General features: G+C 45.4%; 1 long non-coding RNA gene across 1 annotated transcript in view; it reads left to right on the top strand.

Moving 5' to 3' along the window:
• Positions 1-10,240, top strand: part of LOC114435393 (uncharacterized) — an 18,214-nt gene extending 7,974 nt beyond the window's left edge. Inside the window, exons 2-3 of the long non-coding RNA XR_003670592.1 lie at positions 2,453-2,631; positions 10,202-10,240. This is a non-coding gene — a long non-coding RNA (uncharacterized LOC114435393). The remainder of the gene's footprint in view (positions 1-2,452; positions 2,632-10,201) is intronic.
• Positions 10,241-11,283: the final 1,043 nt, after the last annotated feature.

The following is an 11,283-nucleotide window of genomic DNA, read 5'->3' as shown; positions in this document are numbered from 1 at the left end:
AACTTGTCTCTGGAAACAGGATATGTACCACAGGCTTTTAAAACTGCTGTGATCATTCCGATACTTAAAAAACCTTCACTGGACCCGGACGTCCTAGGAAACTACAGACCGATCTCCAACCTCACCTTTATCTCCAAACTACTCGAAAGAGCTGTTGTAAGTCAGCTAAACGACCACCTGTGTAGTAACAGTCTGTTTGATGCTTTCCAGTCTGGTTTCAGAGCCCATCACAGCACAGAAACAGCACTGCTTAAAGTCACCAATGACCTCCTCATGGCATCGGACCGGGGTCTCGTCTCTGTACTCGTTCTACTGGATCTCAGTGCTGCCTTCGACTAGTAGACCATCGCATCCTGCTACACAGATTGGAACACGAGATCAGGATTACAGGAACAGCACTGCGCTGGTTTAAATCATATTTATCTGACAGATTTCATTTTGTTCACACTAACTGTGTCTTCCACAGGTACAAGGGTTAACCACGGTGTTCCACAGGGTTCTGTGCTCGGACCGATCCTGTTCACCCTCTACATGCTCCCTCTAGGAAACATCATCCAGAAGCACGGCATAAACTTTCATTGTTATGCTGATGATACCCAGCTGTATTTATCCATGAAGCCTGAAGAAACGGAGCCGCTAGTCAGACTACAGGCGTGTCTAAAGGACATAAAGGACTGGATGTCCTCCAACTTTTTACTATTAAACTCGGACAAGACTGAGGTCATTGTTTTTGGACCGAAACATCTCAGAACTAGTTTATCAGATAATACTTTCTCCCTGGATGGAATTACTCTGGCCTCCAGTACGACTGTGAGGAACCTTGGAGTTATCTTTGATCAAGACATGTCGTTTGTCTCTCATATTAAGCAGGTCTCCAGGACCGCTTTCTTTCACCTGCGTAATATTACTAAGATCAGGAGCATCCTCTCTCAGAGTGATGCTGAAAAGCTCATCCATGCTTTTGTCACTTCAAGACTGGACTACTGCAACTCTTTATTGTCAGGATGTCCACATTACTCCATCAACAGTCTGCAGCTGATCCAGAACGCAGCAGCTAGAGTTCTGACAGGAAGCAGCCAAAGGGATCATATCTCTCCTGTTCTAGCGCCTCTTCACTGGCTCCCAGTGGACTCAAGAATACACTTCAAGATCCTTCTTCTAACCTACAAGGCTCTTCATGGACTTGCTCCATTGTATCTGCAGGACCTGATTGTACCATATGTTCCTAATAGGACACTCAGATCTCTGAGTGCAGGTTTACTAGTAGTTCCTAGGATTCATAGAAGTAGAATGGGAGGGCGAGCTTTCAGCTATCAGGCACCGCTATTATGGAACCAGTTACCAATCTGGGTCCGAGAGGCAGACACTGCCTCCACCTTTAAGACTAGACTTAAAACTTTTCTGTGTAGTAAGGCGTACAGTTAGCTTTAGACCTAGTGTGTAGCACAGCTATGCTGCTCTAGGCCTACGTTGTCGGGGGGCACAAACATGATCCACTGAGCAGTTTCCCTCTCACCCTCTAACCTCTCCTTTCTCTCCTTAGTCTGGCTCACACTGGTCTCAAGACCTGGATGATGACCTGCAGTCCGGCCCGTGAAGTCTCTCATGCTCTACGTTGTCGGGGGGCACAAACACGATCCTCTGAACACCCTCTGACCTCTCCTCCACTCTCCTTAGTCTGGATCATACTGGGTAATATCGTCTCATAATCTGTGTTAACTGTCTTCCTTGTAGTTCTGTGCCTCGCTCTCGCTCTCTCTCTTTGCAGGTCTCAAGACCTGCATACTGACCTGCAGTCTCTCCTGTGCTCATCGACTTCACTAGCCCCTGCTGCTCATCTTTACTATCAAATTACTATTCCTACTTATGGACCGACGATATAGATATCTATTGCAATATAATCACTGTTTCATCTTGCTGTCATGTTTGCTCTGTACTGTATCATGTTTGTATCATGTTTGCTCCTCTCTCTCTCTCTCTCTCTCCTTCATCCTCTCTCTCTCCTCTCTCTCTCTCCTTCATCCTCTCTCTCTCTCTCTCTCTCTCTCCCTCATCCTCTCTGACTAGCAGCAGGACTGGTTCCCCCTTAAGTTGACGGGTCCTGCTCAAGGTTTCTTCCTCTTAAAAGGGAGTTTTTCCTTGCCACAGTGCTCTTAGGGGGGTTCCTGTGAAGCGCTTTGAGACAATGTCTGATTGTAATATGCGCTATATAAATAAAACTGAATTGAATTGAATTGAATTGAGGTCAGAGGTCACTGCAGCAGACTGCTGCTGTGTGACTGTAGAAGAGCTGCCACAGTCTGCAGCTCCTCTCTGTGGGTCACACACTCTGAACTGCTGGGGCCCGTTTCATGAGGCGGGTTCAGTTTGGGGACACAGTAAATGAGTTCCCAGTCTGAACAGGTTTGTATTGAGTAGGAGGTCACACTAACAGACTGGCTCCCTCACACAGAAGTGTGAGAACAAGGTGTTTGTACAGAACGAGTTTAGCAGCTCAAACACATGTTGATGGAACAAAGACATGACAGAAGGGACAACATGGACCCCCCAAGAGACACATGTGGACACATTCAGTCTGTGTGAAGGAGGGACACACACACTGATGGAGACTGGTTGGATGAAATCTTCTCTGTGTTTCCGGCTGTCTGCAGCGTGAATGATACTTGAAGCAGGCTCGGCCCTGGAGTAACAGCTGAGGGGAACTCCAGGGTTGCAGCAGGGAGGAGGTGTGGCCTGGAGCAGGAGGAGCTCCTGGTCTGAGCTGCATTCCACACTGACTGTGGTGAAGTATCAGTGGTTCAGTGTGCGGGCAGCAGATGGCAGCAGACGTCTGGCTCACACTGTAACAACAGCTGGTGTTGATAGAATAACTTGACTGAGAGTTGATTCAGTTTGTAACAACAGAACATTTAGTGTGTGATGTTGTTTTATTGCTGCTGTATTTATTTGATCTATATCTGTATTGATCACAGTTTATCAAGTGATAGAGCAGGCTGACCCATGTTGTTAAAGAAGAGGGAGAGGGAGTGTCGCGGCTGATATAAGATGGAGGACACAAATGCAGCAGAGCTAGAAGTATCAGGCAAATCTCAGTGTTTTAATGCAGACAAAGTTTGGTACACAGGAGTTCAGTCCACGAGGCAAAGGTATCCAAAAGGGCAAAGGCAAAATCAGTAGTCAAATCCAAAACAAATCACTCACAAGAAAATCCAATAGTCACTCGAAAACTAAAACAAAAAAGGGAAAAGTCAAGTACCAAAATAAAACAGGAAGTAACTAGTAAAACTAAAATTAATGCAAACAGAAAACAGATTAACAAAATAAAGGCCCTGGCTCAAAACCCTGACAGGGAGCATGCTGCTGATAACTACAATGATCACAGCAGAGTGGCATAAATCATCAGCTGTGAGCTCACAGTCTCTGGTGAGTAAGTTAAAGCTGCTGTCTGCTGAGAACTGTCTGATTTCTGTTCTTCTAACTGTAACATATAATATTCTGTACAGACAGACAGCATCAGGTTCAATTCAAACAGTCCACATGTTCATTTAAACATCAACAAGTCTCAACTCACATTTTTGTCCTTTACAGCAGCTGCTGCTCAGACACACACTGACAGACCAGCTCTGAGTCCACCAGCAGACACAGGAGGACAATGGACAGGACTCATCCCTGGACTGACAGCAGCAGGTCTCCTGGTTGTCTTTGTGGTTACAGTTTGTTTTCTTATGAGACACAGAAAGAGAAACTAACAGCAGAGTCACTGTGTAGTTCTTTGCTGATGTCTCTGAGTGATGGACTGACTCTGTCCACAGCTCTTCCAGAGGTCGGCCATGCTGTGTGTTGTTTCAGATTTTTACAGACTGAGACAGATATGTTATTTATTGACAGAGTTACATTTGCTGATGATGATCTGATCTGATGTTTATCTTGTAGCAGCCAAGTATTCACACTCTTTAACCCTTTGTTGTCTGAATGTTGACGTCCTCTATGTCTTATATGTAACAGCTCCTGTTGGAGTTTTATTATGTCATGATATTCATGATGTGGGATAGGACTCTTCTTTGCCTCGGTACAAACTGATCTGATGCTGCCTGTCACATGGAGCTCTGATGATCAGCTGTTTTTCAGCATTAAAATCATCAGTTTGTTCAAACTGTGTCTTCCTGTTTAATCTGACTTCCTGCTTCCATCTGTGGATGTAAAAAGGCACATTTAGTCTCAGATGTTCAAACTGTTCTGAATGATTGATATTTACACCGCTAGCAGCTACAGTTAGCATCACAGAGATGAGGTGCTTGGATGTTAGCTGCTAAATGCTAAATGTTAGCTGCTGTGTGGATATCTAATGTGCTACAACATAGGCATTTGTTCTCTGAGAGATGTTGCCAGAGAAGAGTCCACAGAGACACATGAGGAGAGCTGCAGCTGACTTTGGACGTTGTCATGACGACGTGTTCCAGAGGGTCTCGTCTTCTGAGACGTCTTTCAGTTCGAATCAAACATGGACCATCAGAGTAACATGTAAGTAACAGAAGAGAATGTCTGCTCCTGTTGCTGCTCCTGTGAGTCTAAGTGGAGTCCTCTCTGTGCTTTACAGGAACATGATGATCATATCAAAGGACTCCTGCTGTGCAGCTCTGAGTCCTGTCTGTCCTCCTGTCTCTGCTGTGGGACGTCTGTAAAGGACAGAAATGTGAGGTGAGACTTGTTGACCACAGAAACACATGTGATCAACAACAGTACAGGGACAGCACAGAGTGTGGTTTGGTTCACATCACACATCCTGACTGCAGTCATCGTGTTCCTCCACCAGGGGCAGTCACACAGTGTTGATGCAGCAGGCTGAGCCCCTGAATAAGTAAAGTCTACTCTGTCCTCACAGTGACGACACACAGTGCAGCAGTGGACTCGTGTGCTAATACATTAGCTGCTAACTGGTGCTAATCTGCTGTACACAGGGAATGAGTGTGAACAGGCTGAATGACACAGAGACTGTCAGGGGTCATGTGATCATCTGCTGTAGCTGTGTCTGCACACTCTGGGATGACCTGTGGGGTCACTTCACGTTCAGCACATGAACATGGTGTTACTGTCAGTCACAGGCTGCTGCTGCTGCTCTGACCTCACAGTGATGTGTCACATTGATCGACTGATGACAGATCAAGCATTAAATGAACCATCAAGCTTGAAGAAGCAGCATCAGATCAGTGCAGAGAGAAGCTCCTCAGACTGCAGAGATGTGATGACTTGTACATTTATTACATACAGACTGCTGAGGAGTCACATTAAAGGACATCATCGATGATACAGACACATGTTTACATTATGTACATATGATCAATAATAACAAAGAGCAGCAGAACTCCACATGTGAGAAACTAAATAAACATTTTAATGTGCGTCACTTCAGGAAAGACTCCAGGTTCAGACCACACCAAATAAATAAGACAAGAATAAATCCTTCATTCACAATAATTTATGATACATGTTCCCTGATTGATCCTGAGAAGTGGAGGTCTGCACACCACTCACACTTTACACGAGGAAGATGGAGGAGGAGAGTCTGCTGCAGGAGACAGACAGACAGACAGACAGACAGACAGACAGACAGGCAGGCAGCAGACAGACAGGCAGACAGACAGACAGACAGACAGGCAGGCAGACAGACAGACAGGCAGACAGACAGACAGACAGGCAGACAGACAGACAGGCAGACAGACAGACAGACAGGCAGGCAGGCAGACAGACAGACAGACAGACAGACAGACACAGACAGGCAGTGGAACTTTTACAGACAGAAGCACGGCTGTGCGATGGGATCACCTGTGTCTCCTATTGTGGCCAACCCTCTACATGGAAAGAAGTGGAGAGAAGAGCCCTGAGTTCCTTTCTGGAACCACCCCCACCCATGGTTCAGATATGTGGATGACACCTGGGTCAAGATCAAGACCCATGAAGAGGAACGGTTCACAGAACACATCAACGCAGTGGACAACAACATCAAGTTCATTGGGGGGAGACCTGGGACAACAAACAGGAAACCCCACACACACGGACCCAGTTACCTGTTGTTTGACTCACCCACCCTGCAGACCTTATAAAATCACTCATGGGATAAGCAGTAAAGGTCAGAGGTCAGGCTATGGATCTCTGGAAAGCAGGTAAAACACACTGTTAGCACAACGCCCATGAGGATGTCTGTGAGAATGCTGGCTGGCAGACCTTGAACCAGACACTTAACCCTACGTTTTCTCTCAGTGTTTGTGTGCTTGTGAATATGTGTAGATGTGTAAAAAGTGAAGTAGTGTAAACAGAGTACTGAGTAGGTAGAAAGTAAGTACAGACCATTTACCATTAGTTCTTAACAGGTCTCCTTTAAGAGGAGGTGTGTGTGTGGTGTGTGTGGACGGCAACGGTGAATGTACAGTCTGTACAGTACTTAATGCTATACAATGAATGAAATCCACCTCTGCAGCTTTCTGCATTGTCTCTTGATCTATGTCTGTATTAACCATCGTGGCCCTTACAGCAACATAACAGCCAGCTCTGCTATAATGCATCAAGAGATAAATGAACAAAAACATCTGTCAGCCAGATGTAGACATGCACTATATCACAGATATTTCTACAATAGCTGTAAATACAGAAGTCTAACCCTCATTTCAAACTCTGTCACTGTTTTATCTATTTGCATAAAACAGTCTGCTGATCACATGTGGCGAGGTCAGCCAATCAGAGACAGGAGCCTCGTGTGGTCATCTGATTTACGGGAAACGTGTAGAGCAGAGATGCCCCTCCCCTCCCATGTTTCAGAGACCTGATAATAAAGACTTGCACAAGTGTGGAGTCTTTATAACGTGGACTCACACTTAGTATGCATGGCATCTGGGTGTGCCTCGTCTCAGTGCATGCACACCACAAGTGTCCACTCTGCTTAATAAAGACTCTGAGTTGGTATGAATGATGATTTGGTTCTGCTGTTTCTCATGGACTCAGTGTGTAGTTGTAGCAGCCCTCAGTCACTGACACGTCTGTGCCACACTAAGAAACAAACCTGCTGACGTCAAGGTCATGTGACTTGATTGTTTTCTGGGGATGTAGGGGTTAATGATGCTATTCTGATATTTCTCATAATGAGCGTCCTCACATCCTCCTGAAGCATGAACAGACAGAAAGCATAACAAGCATCAAAACCCGTTCAGGTCTGCAGGTTTGGCACCTAGGGTGCCCAGAGGCTCTGAATCACCACGGCATGGACGACATTTGATTCGTCAGGTAACCGGGGGCGCATGGCTCGGTCAGTGAAAGAAGACACTCACTGAATGTTCAGGGGGCCGAGTCATGCTGGATGCTGCTCATGCCAGAATACACTGCAGTAACTGCTGCCCACTGCTGGGAGCCCCCAGAGCTGTGGGAGAAGGATCCAGTCCTTCCGGTATTGCAGCACATGACTGCAGGATGGGTAAAGGCTTCAGACATGCATTCAGGACGGAGGAACAAAACTGGTTGGAGAGCTTGGTTCTGGTCGGTGGAGCGAGGCGGTGAACAGCTGGCTCCACACCGGCTGTGCAGGGAAGAGTATGGGCTGAGTCTGAGATCACTCCCTAATCACTGTTATCTGGCCCTATATAGAGCCATCCACCAGGTTGTACTGCTGTCCGAATTTCTTAGGAGAAATTCTAGAGCCCATATGGGACCCTCAGTGTGTCCCACAAGGATGGACAGGACTCAGCATTGCACTGACAGCAGCAGTTTGTTGTTAATGTCTCTATGTTCTGCACTCACTCAAATCAGATGATCAATACAGGTCATCAATACAGCTGCCAAACCTAAAGCTAATGCTAAGCTAAGTGTACAGCTGCTCAAAGGTCTTCAGCTTTATTACAAACACAGGCTGAGACAGGAAGACAAAGAAGGAGCAGAGGACAGCTGTCTCACTCTGTCTCACTGATCTGGACAGGGGTCAGCAAAGAGTGTTGTTGTTAGTTTCTGCTGGATCTGTTACAGCACTCTGCTGCTGGTGGGAGTGGCAGAGCAGAACCAGAGCAGAACCAGAGCAGGACCAGAGCAGAGGGGAACTCTGAGATCTATTTCATGTCCAATCAGTGAGCTCTGGGGGCGGTGACTGAGTCCCATCATGCATCCTCCTCCTGGGCTACAGACATTTTTCACATTTCCCACACAGCATGTGACGCTGTCTAAGGTATTTTGGGTCATTTGGTTTCCTCAGAATGTCCGGCAGCCCGGAGGAACCCTGCCCACAGAAATCAACTAAACATGTGTTCAGTCCACGCTGTATATATTCTGGAGGATTCAAGTGAAGTGAGAAGCTGCAGATGCTCTCAATGAAGCGGATCCAGGGAAGGGCTGTGAGTACAAAGGCACATCGTCACAGCTCAGTCTGAGGACTTTAAAAACACAAGCTTAGGTGTGAGCACCATCAAATATATTGATTGAATATCTCATTTGTTTTCTGTGTCATTAGTTTGTAAAACCTGCGCTGTGTTTTGGAGGAAGAACTGTGTTGTTGGACTGCATCTGTTCTTCCTCTAAGTTCTGTGTGTGCTTCTATTTATTATTATTTTATTTGTTAGTTGGAAGTGGTCGAGGTCGATCATTACATTCTTTGTGAGCTTTACATGGTGTTTGCTGTGACTACAACAAAGAAAGAGCCCAACAACTCTTCAGAAGACAGACCTGCTGCCACAGCTTCTAAATGAATGTGAAGTGTCCCACACTGTCACACTAAGTCAGACTGAATGTGTCCTTCAGCGCCACCTGCCGGCAGAGGTGTGTGTGTGCGGCAGTGCAGACTGTAAAAGCTGACACAGTGTCCCCTTTGCTGTTGGACTGTTGAACTGTAATTAATGCCACTGCTCTGCACTGTCACTTCACAAGGTCACTTTAGTATAGTCACTGCACGATGATGACTATTTGCACTGTTTACTCATCTTGCACTACTTGTACACTAGTACCACCTCACCGACCCATGTGGTACTGTTACATTATGACATTATTACACTGTTCCACTCGTTCATATAAGGGTCTATGTTTGCCAGTACAACGCCACTCATTTTATGTTCTGTTTCATTGTGTCTGTTATGTCATGTCAGTTTAGCCTTACTTTTAGTCTATTTACCTTAATTTTATCTTAGTTCTATCTTATTTCATGTTAATTATTATATGTTCTTATGTATGCACCAATCACTAAGGCAAATTCCTAGTAATGTGAATCCCCTTCACTTACATGGCAATAAACACGATTCTGATTCTGGACAAACAAACAGGTTACTGTTCAAATCAATATTCTGCTCTCTGGTGAAAAGTTTCTTCCTTCCTTTTATTATTGTTTCATTTATATCAGGACTTAAGCTGTATAATTATATATATAATTTATATATATATCAAAGGTTTAATAAACATCTCAGTTCCAAAAAAATAGAATTTTCTAGCTAGTTTTTGATGGTCAGGCTTTACATGGATGTATAATTATGAACATGACCACTTTGAGTGACAGCTGTGCTGTATCATTGGTAGACTGTGATCTTTGTGCTTCTGTCTGATCAGCTGAAGTTACTGCTTCCAATTTACACACAGAGGTGTGTTCTATAAATAATGGCAGTGTGTTGTGTCAGCACACAGGAGGTCAGGTTTAGTTTCACTTGCAGCAGCTCTGTGTGTTGTAACAGTGAAACAAGTAAATCCAGTGAATGTTTCAGACCTGATGTGAGCTGCTGTCTGTTGAGCACGAACATTTATGATGTTTACATTTATAAGAGTCGTAGCATGTAACTGTCCTTCAGCGCCACCTGCTGACAGAGGTGACAGGTGACAGCATCAGAGATGGTGTGTTTTACAGACTCACCAAAATAAAAGCCTGAGAGCAAAACCTGGTCTGAGGCTCTGATACTAAGCTAACAGCATGATTAGCCTGTTAGCATCTACATGAAGCATGAATAACAACATGCTGACTGTGTGTTTCTGTGTCATGTTGCTGTGTTTGTGTGAAGGTGTGAGCTCTGCTATGAGTCAGTGCGAGGACAGAGAGGAGGGAGTCCCTCCCTCTAAAAGACCCTGTGGGGACCATGAGAGCCGGACCAAAGCTCAGAGGTAAGAGGACTATGAGTCAGTGTGAGGACAGAGAGGAGGTTGTGTTTTTATTTTTGAAATGATTTATTTATAATTGTGTTCTCATCTTCAGTGTTGTTTTGTGTGTTTGTGTTCACTGAGCTGCTGATGATCACAGTTTTGTATTAAGTTCCCTGTGTGGTTATGGTTTAGATGTTTAGTTATGGTTTATTACAGACTGCAGCATGAAGGTGGAAACTTCTGGAAGTCAGGACTGATTCAGCAGGTGAGTCTGTCGATATCTGATCAATCATCAGTGTGATCACATCATTGATCTTTACTGCCTGTAACTGATGATTTTTTATTGAACGTCAGTTCTCTATAGAACTGTTCCTTGAATGTTTTCCCACTGCAAGCTAATCTGACATGGTGTCACTTCATCTCATACATACTGCTGCTGCTGATGTCCTCTGGCTTTTCCAGGAAGCTGTGATGACGTCAGAGGACCTTCTGAACATTCTGCAAGATCTGACAGATGAAGAGTTCAAAACCTTCAAACTGGTTTCTGCAGCAGCCCGGCTGCCTAGAGGGCCACGCACCCATCAAAACATGCCACCTGCAAAAGGAACACAGGCTGGAAACAGTGACTGTGATGGAGCAGACATATGGAATTCCTAATGCAGTGCAGGTCACCTGGAACATTTTAGGGAAGATCCCCAGGAAGGACCTGCAGCAGACATTGGATGACATCAGGAACACTAACCCTGGACCTTCAACTCAGACTTTGTCCTTCTCCTCATGCTGAAGGTGAGAAGCTGCATTCTCTGTTATGTACGACAGCATATTAGGGCCATTTTAAGAAAAAGAAATACTGACCTGAAAGGGGGGGGGGGCGCTAATATTCTGAGATTAAAGTAGCAAATTTGTGAGGAAAAAAACTCAGAAATTTATATCCGTGGGAGGTGTCCAGGAGGCATCCGAACCAGATGCCCGAGCCACCTCAGCTGGCTCCTCTCGATGTGGAGCAGCAGCGGCTCTACTCCGAGCTCCTCTCGGGTGACTGAGCTTCTCACCCTATCTCTAAGGGAGCGCCCAGCCACCCTTCGAAGGAAACTCATTTCAGCCGCCTGTATTCGCGATCTCATTCTTTCGGTCACTACCCAAAGCTCATGACCATAGGTGAGGGTAGGAACGTAGATTGACCGGTAAATCGAG

This window comes from Parambassis ranga, chromosome 5 (genome assembly GCF_900634625.1).
Source record: "Parambassis ranga chromosome 5, fParRan2.1, whole genome shotgun sequence".
NCBI classification, from domain to species: domain Eukaryota; kingdom Metazoa; phylum Chordata; class Actinopteri; family Ambassidae; genus Parambassis; species Parambassis ranga.
This window is presented reverse-complemented; position numbering and strand designations above follow the sequence as displayed.